The 18,626-nt window shown below is 40.1% G+C and overlaps 1 long non-coding RNA gene across 1 annotated transcript; it reads left to right on the top strand.

Annotated features, from left to right (window-relative positions):
- The first annotated feature begins 3,909 nt into the window (after positions 1–3,909).
- On the top strand, positions 3,910–10,289 carry LOC131393959 (uncharacterized). The gene is made up of 3 exons (XR_009216023.1): positions 3,910–4,252; positions 7,884–8,074; positions 10,075–10,289. It is a non-coding gene; the product is annotated as an uncharacterized LOC131393959 (long non-coding RNA).
- The last annotated feature ends 8,337 nt before the right edge of the window (positions 10,290–18,626 follow it).

The following is an 18,626-nucleotide window of genomic DNA, read 5'->3' as shown; positions in this document are numbered from 1 at the left end:
CTTTATGTAAGAAGTTTGGACAAACTCTGATGATGCTATTGGAAGAAAACCTTCTGAACACTGGGAAAATTCATATCATAAACAACAGAAGCCTTTTGTATGCTTTCTATGCCCCCTGCAAAGTGTGCTCAATAAATAACTACATGCTGTTCTGCTCTCTGAAAAATGACTGGAACTCTTAAAACCATTACTGAGATTTCCTATGGGAGTTGATGTACACTTTCTACTAAGTTCAAAACACCATTTTCCTCTAATTGTTTTCAGTATTTCTTCATATTGTTAGCATCTTTCAGAAAAGCATTGGCAGATTGCCTTCCCTAGAGGAAATAGAAGAGAATAAAATCCCATGATTTAATCTTTAAAAAGATGATGAAAAAAAAGTCAAAACATCTAAATTCAGTGATGGCTTTTTCTAGTTCATACATGTTAAGTTAATATCTAAATAATGTCCGGAAGTCCGCTGTCCTATGTTTACAAAACTGGATCACAAATCACAAAAAATTTTTTGTTTTTGTTACTAACATTCTCGGAAACACTTTATATGAAACTTCTGGTCTTCTTTAGAGCAAGGTTTCCAAATTATTAGTGAAACCAAAAATAGGGCTACCAAGTTCTGGTAAAGTCAAAATATTCAGAGGAAGGACATAGCGTGACTGATGAGGAATATACAGTTGTGTGTTGCTTAGTGATGGGATGCATTCTGAGAAATGCGTTGTTAAGCAATTTCATTGTGTGACCATCATAGAGTGTACTTACATAAACGTAGATGGTGTAGCCTACTACATACCGAGGCTATATGGTACTACTCTTATGGGACCACCATCATATATGCAGTCTGGCATTGACTGAAACATTGTTATTCAGTGCGTGACTGTATAAGCACTTTGCGTGTCAGAAGCACTTACCGTTTATTGAATGCCTTTAGATTGGATCCTGTTGTAGACTGAATATTTGTGTCCCTCCCAAAAGTCATATGTGGAAGACCTACTCCCCATTGTGATGGTATTTGGAGGTGGGGCCTTTGGAAGGTAATTAGATTTAGATGAAATCACAAGGATGGTGCCCTCTTGATGGGATCAGTGCCCTTGGAAGAAGAGGAACAGATCTGAGAGCTTTCTCTTTATGCACAAGCACACTAAGAAGAGGTCGTGTGAGCATTTAGGGAGATGGAAGCTGTCCTCAAGCCGGGAGGAGGTCCGTCAGCAAGAACCAAATCTGCTGGCACCTTGATCTTGGGCTTTGCAGCCTCCAGAACTGTGAGAAATAAAAGTCTGTTGTTTAAGCCAGGCAGTCTATGGTATTTTATTATAGCAGCCTGAGCAGACAAAACCTAACCTGGAGATAGTTTCTGCTGACTTCATTATAGCCCTTCTCCTGAAAAGGAGGGGTGAGACTAGCCTCATCCCTACAGAAAAGAATATAGTGGCATCTGAAAACCTGGGACATCTCTCTCAAATCCTAAACATTCCAGAAGCAGTCACCCATTCTTTGGGCCCTTATTAGACTTTTGTTCTCTCTAACACAGATTTAAAAATGTTTTTTTTAGATCACTCTTGATTTCATGATCTTAAAAGATGATACTGAGAGGAATAAAGTGAAAAGAAAACTTCTTTAGATCGATGCTTTTCTCTGATGCCTCAAAAATTTCAGGATAATTAGATAATCTCTTGATCTACTTTGTTATGAATATTCTCAGGTCTGAAAGAAAGTTGGTTTCTAGGAAGACTTTGTTGAACTCTAACGATAGGACCTGAGAGGGTATATGCTGCGTCTGAAAAGGCAGAAGGGAACCCCTAATCAGAGTGTCAGATCAAACGCAGCACCTGGGACTCAGCTGTGCTATTAGTCACAGTTTCTTCTGAGTTCGGATGCAACCATGCACCTTTACAAGCAATGTTAACTTGCTTGAATTAGGTTCCAACAAATAGGCACCTGCCAAATCTTGTGGTTTGTTTCTGTCGTGGGATGATGGCAGCCTTTCGGCACCTTCTGAATCAAGACCCCAGTTCTGCTTTGCTGAAAGCTCTTCCCCCGACCTTGCCAGGTAGCCTTGCTTCACTTCGTACTCCTAGTCTTCAAATCAGGCCCGGTTCTTTCAGACCCTTTGTTTAAAGCCAGGCAGCATGTGACGGTGGAACGTGGTGCATTGGTGTGGAGGTGGGACAACTGGTCTCTAGTCTCAGCTTGGAAAATACCAGACTGTATGGCTTTGGGAAAGTGACTTAAGCTCTTTGGGTTAGGGGCTATTTCTAGCAATTACGATGGAGAGATTTCAGATCAGTCCACAAAAGATAGGTTCTGAGCATGAACACTAAGTGGAAACTGGAATCACATAGCCTCAAAGGTTATCTCCTCTGGGGAACTTTTAAGACCCCCCTCGGAAGGAAGTGGTAAAGTCACAAATTCTCTGGTCTGGCTGCTGGTGGCAGTGGTTGTGCTGGTGGTGGTCAGATGGATGTTCTATATGGAATCCACATATCAACTGGGATTTCCCAGTTCCTGTGATCTTGATGAGAGAGGCCTAACAAGCATGCTACTTCCTGCAGATGCTTAGTTTATGGTTTCTATCACTTTCTTGTGTGTGTTAGTACTGTTTCACATGGTGTCGACCCAGATGTAAAATTCCACCCCTTCCCACATTAAGCCACACTCATCCAAGGCCAGATGCATGGAGATTTGAAGGAGACATAAGGAGGGATTGCGTTGCAGAAATACAAACAACTTTGAGGTGAATATTAGATGTCACTAGTCTTAAATGTCCCACCACCCCGCCCTCCCCAGGCTTTATGTTCTGTATTTCTGACATAGAACTTGGTAAAATGGCTGTTTTTCTCCATAAATGGAACTCATCAAAGGGATTTTGAGATCTTTGAAAATATGATCCAAGAACCATTTCTTTTAGAAAACTCATTTGTTTGATCATTTATTCTTTCATTCATTCTAGGTTTCTTTGGCTTGGTTTCTACAGAAGAAATTATGAAAACAACTCAGTATTGCCACCTTCTCCCTCCCAACCCCTGCCAAACACACAAATGAAGGAATTCAACAAATAACTGAAGCCAAATGTTTTTGCACGTGAATCATCTAGTTTTCAAAGTCAGTCACTTGGCCCTCTGTGGCCATTTAGAGATCTGTTCTTTGTGTGTTGAGCACCACTGTCACTAGTAGGATCCTTCTAGAGAGGGAAAGTAGCTGGTCAATGAGGAGGAAGAGCCAAATAGCACAAAACAAATCCTACAGCTTACAAGAATGTTCTCAAGTGCTGCAAGATTGGCTTTGATTTTTCCAATAAACACTATTGAAACTTATAAACAAAAGAAAGGATCACAGGAAGGAGCCTCCCAAACCTGGAGAGAAGGCTGCTTTCTGCCAGTGAAACATTTCCTAGGTGAGATCTCGGCACCTGGAATATTGCTTGTAAATATGTGGCTGATGGTGCTCAGGGCAAGCTGCCCCAGGAAGCACCACTCTGGTATGCAGATTATTTCGAGCTGAAGACAATAAGGACTCAGAGAGCTCAGGAAAAATATTTGAGTTTCCCCTCCAAAACTGCCTAAAGAATTTAAAACCAACAAAATCTGTTTTAGGAAGGGGTTATTATCATGACTGCTATAAAAGATAATTTAGGATAGAGGTTACAATAGAAAAGGCACCAACAAGCCCATCTTATCGGGAGTTCTGTCTCTCTGGCCACATTCTTTGGATGGCCCTGCGAGGAGTTGTCAGACAATCATTTACAAGGGAAGTCTCCATTTGTAAAGGTATCTCCCTCTCTGTATTGAGAAAAAGGGGGGGTGAGCTCATTTCTAGTAACTTATCAATGTGGAAGATGAGGCCTTGGGGCTGTATAATAAACCTTACTCTTGTTTACTGTGCTTTAGTGGTAATCTCCTGTAACTGACTCCCCCACCCCCAAAATCCTCCTTTGTCATTGGCTGAAAATGATATTTAAGATGAGAATTTCTGCTATTGTGTTGAGAAACGCAGTGTCCCTGCTTTCTCCCATGTATACATGTTATTAAACTTGGTATTATTTTCTCCTGCTAACCTGTCTTGTTGATTATTTGGCCAGCCAGAAGAACCTTAAGGGAAAGGACAGAGGGAGATTCTCCCTCTTCCTCCGACAGTTTTGGCGAGCCAGCCAGGAGAAGCACTGGCTGGTAAGTTGTCTTCTCTGGCTGGAAGACCTGCCTTCTCCCTGGACTACTGCAGATGATGAGATACGGGAACGCCTGACGAAAGCCGGCAAAAGGTAAGAATTCTTACCACGTCAGCATCCCGGAATCTCTATCTGCGGAGTCCGGCGGAAGGAAGTGGTGAGAATTTTTTCTCTTTCTAAATTTAGATTGGCAGGAAAAACATTTGGGAAACTAGTTTCTTGGGCTTTTAGTGACTCTTGGTTTAAATTTGGTAGAGTACTCTTGGTTTTTGATCTTGATCCCTTTTCCTCCCAGAGATAGTCTCTGTTTTTCTCTTTTGTCTGTGTCTTTTGTCATAAGAAGGAAATACCATAGGGTAGGACGCAGGCATAGGCCCTACAAGCCTGCTGTCCGGGCCGGCCCCACAGACTGGTGAGTTTGCGGGTCTCACCAGACCGGCGTCTACAAACTTTGCTGTGGGTTATTATGCACATGAAGTGAATGTCATTGCCAAGGGCATCTTGGAAGCCAAAAAGGCCGCAAATTTAAGTGGGCGCGGGTCGAGCAGTTAAGAGCCATTAGGGCGCTCGCCACTTTCAAAAGACTCCCGTGACAGGATAAGTTGGGTCACGGAACGGGGTAGATGACACAGGTCCCCCGCCAACTGCAAGAAAATGTCCGTGCAACGACGAGGTACTCTGTAAAACACACAGTCCCCAACCCCGCGGCACCTCCCCCTCTAGGTATTATTCTGGCTCCAAGAGACCTAAGGCGTGACTAAAACTGTCATTGTGCACAGAAAAAAAAAAAACCGGATGAGGTTTTTCCTTCTGTCTTGTTCTGTGTCCTGAGAAAACTTGGCTTTGTGACCAGTGAGAATCTTCTCCTTGGTCTCCACCATACGGAAGGTGCATTTACCGGGGTGCACCTTGGTGGCCAGTCGAGTAGACTGGGGTTCCGAACTGTCTCTTTGTCCGGCTGTGCCAAGTTCTCAGGGGAGTTTGTCATAAAGGGCCCAGTCCATAAGGGCTTTTGTTGTCTTTACCTTCGTTGCTTGTTAGTGCTGGAAAAATCCCATTCCAGTATCGCCCGCCCGGTGTCACAGATTAGCGGGTCTGTGACTGGAGGCGTCCCACACTATTGTGGGAGACCGGAGACATCCTTACTGCCTGTGCAACGAAGGTCTTTACTGTCTCTGAATATCTTTGAGAGTGAATTCTGTGAATCATGGGGGCTACATCATCTGCGCCCTCACCAGGGACGCCTCTTGCGTCCATAGTAAAGATTTAGTCTAAGCGTGGAAAGTTACCTCCAGGTCTTTCCTTAAAAAGACTTATTGGTTCGAGTCACTATTAGAATAAATATATAAATGAAGATCCTACTCGTCAATGGCCAGACGACGGATCCTTTGAATTGGAAAAACTTCTAAATTGGGGAAAAAAAAAATGTTTTGAGAGCTCTCACATAATTGCTTAATTGGTACCTAAGAATTAAGGCCAGAAAAAGGAAGGAAAAAATTTGACTAGTCTTAAGACCTTGACTCAGGTTACAATTAAATTGAGAACATGTAAAAGTGTAAGTGTTAATAAGATTATAAAGGTTGGAATGTTTGAGCTAATTTTATACAAAGAGGTTACATCAACTTTGCCTGAGTATGTTTTAAAATGTCTGACTGGGAATGCTTCTCTTGTCCAAAGTTAGAAGACCAAGACCTATTGATAAAAATCTTAATGATAATTATGTTTAAAGGTATAAGAGGTGACGAAATTTACATGAAATTTTGTAAAAAAAAAAACTGATGTTATTTCTATTACAGAACTGGTTAACAAAAATAGTAATTTAAATGATGGCTAATTTTATCTAATGTCTTATGAAGTCTTATAGACAATCTAAATAGTTATTGGGAATAAGTAACTAAATAGTTGTAAAAAAGATGAATGTTGGATGAACTTTAAACAATAATTATGTGTTATTGTGGTTACAGCTTCCAAACTCTTTTTGGTGACTTAAAACTTGAGAGTTTTGCTAAGTTTTATGATAAAAATTCTCTGAGTATCATCATTTCCGAATAAGATAAAATATTAGACATTGATTGCTAAATGTACATTTGTCTACTTTTGGCTTTTCATCACAGGAAAACTAAAAGGTGTTTTGGGTCTATTGGTAAACATGTGTTTTATTAAAAGATTGTACTATAAAGTAACATGTTTCCAGAAATGATGAAGTAAGTGTTCATAAATTTTCCAAGCCACAAGATACTAATATAAAAGAAAGTTTACAATTGTTTACTTAGTTTTTACTTACAAATTAAGGTTTCTAAAGGGTAAAATTCCTAATTAGTATATGTGATTAAAGCTACTAAAAATTAAAAAAAATATGTCTGTGTACAAAGAAAGTAAGATGTATAAAGGTACAAAGAATGGAAATATTTTGTTTGGTTAAGAAAGATAAATTTGTCCTCAAGTACTAGGAGGGAAAAGAAAGACATGGGACAAATTCTGAATATAAGAGGAAAGTTATAGAAGGTTTGTGGAAGAAGAATTCTAGAAAAGGAGTTTTATGCATGGTCAAGTTGGCTAAGATTGAAATGAATTTAATTAAGTAAATGAGTTTTAATAGCAGAAATAAGCTGGTACAAAATTAAAATTTGGTCTTCTGTCTCTTAAAAAGATAATTTGCTTAAACTTGATAAAGAGGTTACAAAAGATTTTTCTTTACCTTTGAGTAAGTCTACCTAAAAAAAAAAAAAAAAAAAACTGTTAAAATAATTTCCTGTGTTCAAAAGACTGAGGTCTCTCTATTAAGGCTTTTAGACTGTTAATGCTCTGTTTGCTTTGATTGTTTATATTTTTGACAAGCTCCACCAAAATTCATATCTTAAATAAAGTCTTTTTTTTACTTTTTTCTTTGAGAATTTTCAAAGGGCCCTGGAACTTCTCAAAGAAATTTGCTCTCTACCTATAAAGAGAAAGATACTAAACTTATTAGGCTTATTCAGTATGGTAAATTACATAGAAAACATTGTCAGACAAGTGATGATAAGCCTGCTTAGGTGATATTTTGTGGGTTAATGTTACTGATATAGGCGTTTTAAAATTGTACAACATTACTGAAATTCTGATCTGTCCTGGTTATCAGTCATAATTCTGGTTATTATTATTTTAAAGTGTTATATGTCACAAAATTAACCAAATTTCCTTGTCAATTGCCATTTTGAGGTCTTGTTGTTTACAGACTTATTTCTTTGCTCTAATGCTTTTGCAAAATGTTTCAACTTCAGAAAAATTCATAGAAAGGACTCAGACATTTACACTAGAGTACAGGTTTCTGACAAACTTTCTGATCATAAAACTGAACTTGGTAAAAAAAAATTACAGAAATCCGATGGAGAAACTGATGACTTCATAAAGCTGCTAACAAAAAGATTGGGATCAAGAATAGATTACACAGGACTGAACCAACTGATAAGGATGATTATAATTTTTATGATTTTTCGTTTGAAGTATTGCTGAATTTTTAATGTTTTTTCAGATTTAAAAAAAACTTTTTCTCTTTTCTCCTGAGCTAGCTATGACTTATAGCAATTTGGTAAATGATACTTTTATAAGTAAAATTAAAATATTTATCTTTTTCTCTCTACCTGATCCCTCAAATTTAGAAACTCTTAGTAAATAAATATTGTTGTTTTCATGGCAATATAGTTATTTACATAAGTTCAATAAAAATCTGTTCTCCTTATAACAGGACACAATTAAAAACACTGGTTCTATTACCAAGGTTGTGACTAGAACATCATATTTACAATATAACCATACAGCTTTTGAAGAATGAAGATTAGACTTTATGGAATAAAGCCACGTAAAAATATTGGCCTGGTACCTTATGTTCCAAGCAACACTTACCAGGATAAGTAAAGAATGTCACTTATCTGGCAAGTACAAAGAACCTTAAAATATTTTGGGGAAACCTCGGAATAGAGGAATTCACCCAAATTTATAGATATTACAGACAAAGTCTGATGACAAAATCCTTGGCTTGGCTTTCCTGGCCTCGAGAGACCTTTAAAGTTCAATCTGAGATTCCTTATAAAAAGTTTCAGCAAAGCAGATTTAAAAGAGCTTATATGATTAACTGCTATTCTTGCTGTACTTATGTAAATAATTGAGCCAACTCTATTGGAACTAGACTTATTTTACAAACTAGTTTTAATTTTGCTATCTTAATAAAAATGAGGGTGATTTTAGAGAAAAAAATTATATTTCAGTAAAAACTATTTCAGTATAAATTTGCGGATATTAGATCCTAGTTTTGTTGTCTTTTGAGGTTTTTGTTTTATATCTGTTGACTGGACTGGATCCTGATTTCTTCTAGTCTCCTGAAATATCTGGCTACAGATGTCCAAACTAACGTTTTTGATTTTTTCCATCATTTTCATTTAAAATCACTGAAAACTGAACCTGCCCTTTTTCCTGAAGCCTTACAAACTAAAGCTTATGAACTAGATATAAACTTAAGAGATGACCTGACGACACCATCAGAGACATTTTAAACTGCAAAAGATACTTTGACGCTGACATCTAAAATTCTTCTTCACTGGCAGTCCTCTGAACTCAAAAACTGGTTTACAATTTACTCTAACCATTAACCTTGTTTTTCTTTCGTTTACACAAATATGCTTTTAGAGTCTGCCATGCTGTTGGCACAATTTAAAAATCCCGTGGTTTCTTAACTTCTGCAAGAACTCCTATTGCTAATAGACACTTAATTACAGCCTTATTACAAGCTATTCACCTTCCTTCAAAAATTGCCATTGTTCAGTGTTCAGCCCATACTAAGGAGACTGATGTCATATCTTTAGGAAATGACAGGGCTGACAGAGCTGCTAAACATGCAGCTCACTATGGACCCCCTTATCCGTTTTCCACCCAGTTCTTAAACCTGCCTTTATCCCTGACTGATGTTATTAACTATCAGGCAAATGCCCCACAATCTGAAAAAGACAATTAGATACAAAAGGGTGCCAAACAATTATCAGATAGATTATACATTGGACCAAATGGACTTCCAATAGCTCCTTTTCTTTTGACTTTTTGGCTTGCACTTATCTCCCACCAAGTGGGACATATGTACAAACGGGGGAAAGTTAAGGAACTGAAAGACAATTGGTTTTGCCCTGGCATCCATAAAATTTCTGACCAAATCCCCTCCCAGTGCACAACTTGCAAATCTTACCAAGTCTCTGGGAGAAATCAGTGTGATCCAGGAAGTCCTCCCAGGCCCACGCTGCCTTTTGTGGCACTCCAAATGGATTTTATAGACTTCCCTTCAGCTTTAGGTTACTCTCACTGTTTGGTTATTGTCTGCATGTTTAGTGGATGGACTGAATGCTATCCGACCAGACATGCAGATGCCACAACAGTGGTAAAGAAATTAATAACTGAAGTTATTCCTCGCTTTGGCATTCCTTTATGGATTGAATCAGACCAAGGATCTCATTTTACAGCAGAGATAAACCACTTGCTTGCAAAAACTCTGGGGTATTCATTAAAATTTCATACCCCATATCACCCTCAGTCATCAGGGCAAGTGGAACGTAAAAATCTAGATATAAAAAGAACTCTAGGAAAAGTCTGTCAAGAAACTGGACTTAAATGGCCAGAGGCTCTGCCCTTGGCCCTTATGAAGATTCAAAATACTCCAAATAGAAGGCATGGACTGACTCCTTTTGAAATAGTTTTTGGACGTCCGATGCCTACTGGCGTCTCTAAACCTTCAATTCCTGGATTAAATGAATATTATGGGAACTTAAGTGAACAATTTGATGCTATGACTTGTTATATACAAAAATTAACTAGTATACTTGAAGCATATTGTCAACAGGTAGAAGAGGCATGGCCACCACCTTCTGACAAGCCTTGCCATCCCTTTCGACCAGGAGACCGGGTGTACATCAAGGTCTTTAGAAGAAAACATGCACTGTCACCTCGCTGGGAAAGATCTTATGAAGTCTTACTGATGACCTGCACTGCCATCAAAATAAAAGAAAAATCTTCCTGGATCCACGCGAGCCACGCCAAAATAGACCCAGATCATCGCTCTCAAGACAACTGGGAGATAATCCCCACAGGTGACCTTAAACTAAGGATTTCGAGGGCCAAAACCCAGGCCCCAGAAGCAGCCGACATCACGAAGTAGACAGCTTTTCCCAAGATCACGGATCAAGAAAACCTACTTTGACCCATTTCCTCCCCCTTGCTTCAAAACTCCCTATATATATACACACTCACACACACAAACTATTAGTGGATATATATATATATATATTTTTTTAATCATTTATTAGAAAGCTGACTGGAGAGTGCTGGTCTCTATCTGTCCCTCTTCCCCTCTAAGTCTCCGCTATGGGCTCTTTTCCGATCCGTGTCTTGCTTTTACTAACCCTCTCCTTTTCAACAGGTCGGGCACAGACCAAACACCCCCTTATGCCAGTTTACCAAGCCCTAGCCACGCTAACTAATCAATCTGACTGTTGGTTATGTCAACAGCTAGATAGTGCAAAAGAACCTGAACTAGTCTTTGTTCCTGCTGATATGAACACCTGGTAGACTAAGTACGGAAAATGGATGAATAACAGAGTATGGTATCCGCAACAAGGGAAACTTCACTCTGCTTCTTCTCCTGGTGAGTCACTTGGGCCCCAGAAAGACTACTTAGAAGGTCAAGGACTGTCCCTTGCCCAAGTACAAGCAATAGGTGAAAGTTTTTCCCTCTGCATTGAAAGTAAACATGGCGCTGGACCTTTCCTGGGTGACATACCGAGACAATATTGCAGTCAAACTCTGTGGTTTGATTCCGCAGGTGGCATCTTCAGAACTCTCAAGGGAATTGTAAGTGACTCTATCACTACTCCCTCTGGCACAAACATTTGCCAAATCACCAAGTGCTCTGGATGGCCTACGAGCCACCCGTGTGCAACTTGGGGTATAGCAGCTATCCGCATGGTTAAGCTGCCCAATGCCACAGACTATATATGGGTGGATCAAAAATCTGGACTCACCTGGTCAGGTGACAAGACCAGGCTTTATAGCTGTCAGAATCAGACTGCAGGCCTCCTGGACCAGCTATTCCGCAATCTGTTCTGTTCTCGCAGACTGACAGGAGTTCATGGGAAATGGAGATATTTAGGTAGTAACAGTGCAAGTGGCACAGATCATGAAATAGTCCAGATCCTGGGAACTACAGACTCAATTCTAACCTTGTCTTTAAACTACACTGGTCTTTTCATTTTATGCGGCAACAAAGTGTATAAAGGATTCCCACCTAATTGGTCAAGACGATGCGGACTTGGATACCTGGCTCCTTCTGTCACCAAACACTCCACCTTAAATGCTAGCCAAATTACAAACTTGGGTTCGTTTGTTCATAAGATTGTGCCACATAAACGTGCCAGTCGAGAAATCGTGGAAAATCCACTTGTGTATCACAACTCCAAGTTCTTTTCAGCCTTGAGAGTCCTATTCCCCGGCTTTGGAGATTATGAGTTGGAGAAAACAATATTAAATCTCTCTATGGTAATGAAACAAGAGTTCAACACCACCATGCAAACCTTAAACATACTCCAGTCAGAGATTAACAGCCTAACATCTGTGGTGCTCCAAAATCGACGTGCTCTGGACGTACTCACTGCCCAGCAAGGAGAAACATGCGCAATCATTGGAGAAAAATGTTGCTTTTATGTGAATCAAACAGGTCAAGTAATATCTAACTTAAATCTATTAAAAAAAAAGATTGACATTTTTCATGAGATAAACGAAGCTCACACATTTTATTGGACTGACTTGTTTCCAGGATTGGGGGACTGGTTTAATAGAGTGTGGGGAAATGTGCTCCGATTTGTTCTTTTCTGCTTGCTCATCCTCATTCTAATCTATGTTCTTTTCTCTCTTTACAGACTTCTTATCACCCGGGTACTAACACGATTTCTCTCTCCACAGCCACCAGCTCAGCTTTTAATATGTGAAACTTCTAGGGAAGTTTCAGAGGAGGGAACTGATGGTGCTCAGGGCAAGCTGCCCCAGGAAGCACCACTCTGGTATGCAGATTATTTCGAGCTGAAGACAATAAGGACTCAGAGAGCTCAGGAAAAATATTTGAGTTTCCCCTCCAAAACTGCCTAAAGAATTTAAAACCAACAAAATCTGTTTTAGGAAGGGGTTATTATCATGACTGCTATAAAAGATAATTTAGGATAGAGGTTACAATAGAAAAGGCACCAACAAGCCCATCTTATCGGGAGTTCTGTCTCTCTGGCCACATTCTTTGGATGGCCCTGCGAGGAGTTGTCAGACAATCATTTACAAGGGAAGTCTCCATTTGTAAAGGTATCTCCCTCTCTGTATTGAGAAAAAGGGGGGGTGAGCTCATTTCTAGTAACTTATCAATGTGGAAGATGAGGCCTTGGGGCTGTATAATAAACCTTACTCTTGTTTACTGTGCTTTAGTGGTAATCTCCTGTAACTGACTCCCCCACCCCCAAAATCCTCCTTTGTCATTGGCTGAAAATGATATTTAAGATGAGAATTTCTGCTATTGTGTTGAGAAACGCAGTGTCCCTGCTTTCTCCCATGTATACATGTTATTAAACTTGGTATTATTTTCTCCTGCTAACCTGTCTTGTTGATTATTTGGCCAGCCAGAAGAACCTTAAGAGAAAGGACAGAGAGAGATTCTCCCTCTTCCTCCGACATGGCTTAGGTGATTTTTGGAACAGCCAAGGATATAAACCAGGATATACACACACAAAACTGACTCCTTTTATCTATTTAATTGTTTGTTTATTTATAACAAACCCTTTACAATTCTGGTCACTAATTCTGATGTGTGGGTTTTTCTCCCCCAGACATCTAAACAATGCTCAGATACCAGCTGGGTCTCCTACATTCAACTCAATTCTGACACTGTCTACCCAGAGATAGCATCAGATCCCACAGGTTAAAGGATCAGTCCCATAAACTCCCCCCATCTTCAGAAGCCAACCGCAAGTCCAGGTTGTTACCTTTGCTTCAGATTGAATGGCTATAAATCAGAGGTTCCCACCACCGCTTCCTTGGGTTCTATTAATTTGCTAGAGTGACTCACAGAACTCAGGAAACCAGTTGACTCACTGGATTACTAATTTATTGCAAAGGCTATAACTCAGGAACAGCCAAATGGAGAAGATGCCTAGGAGTGCAAGGAAAGGGCTCGGAGCTTCCATGCTCTGAGCACGCCATTCTCCCAGAATCTTCAAGAGTTCACAACCCGAAAGGTCTTGGAACTCTCTCCTTTTGGGTTTTATGGAAGCTTCATTACATAGTCACAATTGATTAAATCATTGGCCTTTGATGATTGATTCAACCTCCAGCTCCTCTAACCTCTGGAGGTCAGTGGGTTGGGACTGAGAGTTCCAATCCTCTAATCACCTAGTTGGTTCTCCTGGCATCCAGCCCTCCTCCTTAGGGGCTTCGAGGATCACCTCATTAACATAACAAGAGACCCCTTTGTTGGTCTCTTCACTTAGGAAATTCCAAGGGTTTTAGGAGCTCTGCGACAGAAATGGGGAAGAAGACCAAATGTATATTTTTTATTATAAATCACAATATCACACTCTTAATAAAGCTGAGTTATATATAATAACCCTTAATAACATCCTACAAAATTTCCGTATGCCGTATAAGCATTTCCTATATGCTAGGCACTGAGATACTAAATACAAAGAGTTGACTTTGTCACAGTTCCCTAAAAACCTGTTATGATTTACTCTGAGCTTGATCCCTCCTGTTGAAGTCTAGCTGACATTTAGGTAAATATTTATCTCTGTTGATTCACTGTGTAGATAGTTAGGTAGGGAGGCCTGAGCACAGGGATTGTGAAGTCCTTGCATGCAGTTGGTATAGAATGTGGGGAATGCTTTTCCCGTGAACCTGTCCACTTTGGGTCAATTTGAATAGGAAATTTCTCTTCCAATCCATTTTTAGGGGAATCTGACATTAGTGAGTGGAGACAAAGGGACAAGGGTTAGAGGATGGAACACTATATTTACCTTCCTCACTGTCTTTAGAGCCAAATTCCTGTTCTCTGCTTAGGATTTTATCTTGTACTGTCTTTCTAACATTCAGTGATTTTCCAGCTCTGTGAAGAGTCCAGGCTCTCTTCTATTTCTGGGCTATTCTGTCCGTGCTGTTTCCTTAGCTTCACCTTTGCCCCCTCCTGGAATTTCAGTGAAGAACTCCTCTCTCTTCAGCCCTGAGCTTTTGAGAGGCCTTTCCTGGTCCCCAAGCTGTTCTCTGCCAATCCTCTTTTTGTTTTGTTTTCTTTTTTTTTTTTTAATAATTTTATTTATTTATTTTTTCCCCCAAAGCCCCAGTAGATAGTTGTATGTCATAGTTGCACATCCTTCTAGTTGCGGTGTGTGGGATGTGGCCTCAGCATGGCCGGAGAAGCGGTGTGTTGGTGCGCACCCGGGATCCGAACCCCAGGCCGCCAGCAGCGGAGCGCGCGCACTTAACCGCTAAGCCATGGGGCCGGCCCTCTTTTTGTTTTCTACATAGCATTTTTTGCAAATAATAATAATTTATTTATTATTGGTCTATTCAATGCTTATTTTTTCTTTTTGTTTTGTTTCTCTAACTAGAAAATAAGCAATGAAAGGGCAGGGCTGGATATGGCTTATTCAGTCTTGTATCTCCAATACCCTATCTGGTAGGCAGTTAATAAATATGAATGAAAAATATTGAATATTATGGATTATAGTATATTTAGTTGTTTCTTCATGTAGTTTTTGTCACAGAATTGGCATAAGTGTGTGTGTGTGTGTGTTGTGTTTAGGTTCTCTTTTCATAGCCTTATCCATGAGATGAATAATTTGGTCAATGTATTGCTCAGGGTTCTCTAGAGAAGCAGAATCAATAGGATGTGTATAGTGAGATTTTTTTTGAAGTAATTGGCTCATGCAGTTATGGAGGCTGGCAAGTTGAAAATCTGGAGGGTAGGCCAGCAGGCTGGAGACCCAGGAAAGGGCTGATGTTGCAGTTCACGTCTGAGGGCCGTCTGCTGGCAGAATTCCTTCTTGCTTCAGGAAGGTCAGTCTTTGTTCTATTCAAGCCATCAGCTGATTGGATGGGGCCCATCTACATTATGGAGGGCAATATACTTTACTCAAAGTCCACTGATTTAAATGTTCATGTCATCCAAAAAACACCCTCAGAGAAACATCCAGAATAATGTTTGGCTACATATCTGGGCACTGTGACCCAGTCAAGTTGACACATGAAATTAACCATCAGAGCTCATCTGAAACTTTAATGTTGACAGAATTGTCCTACAGTCAGACACATAATTGGTCAGGTGGGATTAGATGCTTGTCTTGTTTTTGCAGATTCTGTGACTTCAGGCAATACCTAAATCTCTGGGATTCAGATTCCTTATTTACAAAATAGGCAGAGTAGTTTAAATCAGGAGTTGGCAAATGATAGTCTGCGAGCCAAATCCAGCCACTACCTATTGATGTGTGGTGGCACAGCCTTAGAATGGCTTTTACAGATGAACATTTGTGATTGATTTAATTATAGGTGTTAAAATAATTTTCTAGGCCCAAGATATAGCCACTCCTGCCTGGAGTGCCATGCCAGCAAACCAAAACTTAGATAACTTGCATGTCTCCTGTAAATGCTCCACTGTATCCAGTCAGCCAATCCCCAAATGCCAAGCCAACTCTGGGCTCTATACTTATTTCCTTGTTCCTTCTCACTGCAAAAAAAGTTGACTATGTGGTTCCAGCCAATCAGATATTTTCTTTTTCTTTGTTTTTTATTCTTTATCCTATAAAAGCTTCCTGCCTTCCCATCCCATTTTGCAGTTCTGCAAATGAAGACTGTCCACTTCATGAAGTGTTAAATTAAGTTTGTTTATATCACCTAAATTGTTTTCTTGAATCATTTTTAACATAGGGAACTAACTTTGAACCTCAGTTAAGCAAAATGTTATCACCCTCCCAAAGAATTCCATTTATCTCATTTGTAGACCTGTTATTATAAAAAATTATGCTAAATGATTATGCAATATATATATATATTTTTTTTTGCTGAGGAAGATTTGCCCTGAGGTAACATTTGTTGCCAATCTTCCTCTTTTTGCCTGAAGATGATTTGCCCTGATCTAACATCTGTGCCAACCTTCCTCTCTTTTGTATGTGGGTTGCCACTACAGCACAGATGATGACGAGTGTTGTATGTCCGCGCCAGGGAACTGAACCCAGGCCGCTGAAGTGGAGCATGCCAAACTTAACCACTAGGCCATGGGGCCGGCCCCTGATTATGCTATATTTTGAATTTTGTCAAAAAAATCTTTGTGGAAACTTGTTTTATCTCTTCTTATATTAGTATCTATGTAATACCTTTGATTTTTCCTCTTGGCCCACAAAGCCTGAAGCATTTACAATCTGGTTCTTGAGAGAAAAGTTTGTTGATCCTTAACCCAAATGCCCTAGTGTCACGACATTCTGTGTGTCTAGATTCCCCTGGGAGTGTAATACGTTGTGGAGACTGTCTATTTGATGAGTGCCTTGTCAACATTTTATTGACAGAGCAGTGTCCTAGATTACATGAATTTTGAGAGATTCTAGTGGGTAAAGTGATAAGGGAGTGGGGACAGGCTGGCATGGAGCTGTAGACAAACGTTCACAAGGTGTCTGCCTTGTTCCCTTTGAAAAATGAAGGCAAGCGGAGGCAGTCACAGCCATGTTCTCAGCCGCTGCTCGGGGCCCTCTCCGCTTAGTTTCCAACCTGCCCCGCTTCTGCTCCAGTTTCTATTGGTGCTCAGCCTTGGTTTCACCTGCCATATGCAGCAACATCCCTGCCTGTGGACTTGGTGCTGGTCTTTGATTTATTTCTTTGGCTTCCATGCAGCCTTACCTAACGTGACATGACTTGACTGCAGCCACTCTGTTTTTGTCTTCTCTGGACGACCACAAATAGTCTTCCCTGCCCTAGTTCTAGCTCTTGGCTGGGCCTGCTCAGCGTACTCCATGATTCCACCTGAGACTGCTCCTTTTTGAGTATATGCCAGGGCATATGTGTCTACCAAATACTTCACACAGAGGAAGCTGAAAGGAAGGCTGAGTGAGCCTCTGATTTGAATATATGCTTTTCTAGGGCGCACTGTTCCTTTTCCATAGAGAAGGGAAGTGGCTATACTGTGCCAGGCACTGTGCTAAGTTGCTAAATTGCTTTCACTCCTCTGAGATTAATAGTTGATTTTCATACCTACAAAGCCATTTCACAGTTTGGTACTAAACACCCATAGAGACAATATTTGGAGTCAGTGAAAAGAGAAGTTTTGCAAATGTCTTAGATAAATTAGCTGCAGTGTGAGAGATCAGTTTACTTTTCCATTGTAGGCTTTCACTAACTTAATTCTATCATGGTGTTGAATTAGGAAATAAGCCTGAGGCACAAACAGCTTTGAAGAAGTTTCGTTTTGTTGAGTGTTTTGGAATTTGGATGCTTAACAAGAGTTTATAAAATTGTGTGAAATTTTCTTTTTTTCATTTCATTTACCTTGCCTTGTTTTTCTTTTCTGTTTCATTTGGTTTTATTTTCAACCCTGCACTTCAGACCAGACCACCCAGCTCTGTCGTTAACTGGAATTTCCAGGAACCGATGACTCCATGATAGAGGTCTGTCTTTCCTGCCCTGGGGATGCTGCTCTATCCTGAAGACCTCACCGTGCATAATGAGGTTCCCTCCATGCCCACAACTCCCCCCAGCCCTGGAGCATGTTAGGAATAAAGGGAATAAAGCAGACAGTCAGAGAGAGTGGAGAAACTGCAGGCCTGGACCCACCCTAACTGGAAAACATCCAAGGAAGGTGGGTGGCATTGGGACATGATGGAAAAAGAGGGATCTGAAAGCGCCTCCTGGGGTTCTACCAAGCTTCAGGGCTGGAGCATGGACTGAGCTGTGCACGTTTGAGCTAATTATGTAAACAGAAATGTTTCGCTGGTGGAAAGGCCTGAGAACTTGTTTGGTTTTTTGCTTCTCAAGTAGATTTGGACCATTACTGTTCTGTTCAATTGTAAACCATTTTTTCTTCGAATGCTGATATTCACTTGGATTTTTAAATTCTTGTGCGTATTTAGAAAAGAAGGGGATAAATAAATCCAGATACTAAAAATGTTATCTGTAATTAACTTAAATCTAGATTAGAGTAATCAGAAATTCTGAAAGGGATTGCAGTGTTTCCTTAACTCTTTGTATGTGAGTTGATCCTAAATTGATTTTAAGTGACAGTCACTTCCTGAACTGTCTCTATCTCTCTACAGGACACTTGGTTTCTTGCCTTCAGTTCAGATTGATTTGTCCAAAATTTAACTCCTTGTCCTCGCCGTTAAATGGGACCCCACCCAACTACCTTGCTTCTTTCAGTGTTACCATTAACCTCTCAGTTACC

This window comes from Diceros bicornis, chromosome 29 (genome assembly GCF_020826845.1).
Source record: "Diceros bicornis minor isolate mBicDic1 chromosome 29, mDicBic1.mat.cur, whole genome shotgun sequence".
NCBI classification, from domain to species: Eukaryota; Metazoa; Chordata; class Mammalia; order Perissodactyla; family Rhinocerotidae; genus Diceros; species Diceros bicornis.
The sequence above is the reverse complement of the archived record's forward strand: the minus strand, read 5'-3'. Positions and strand labels throughout refer to the sequence as shown.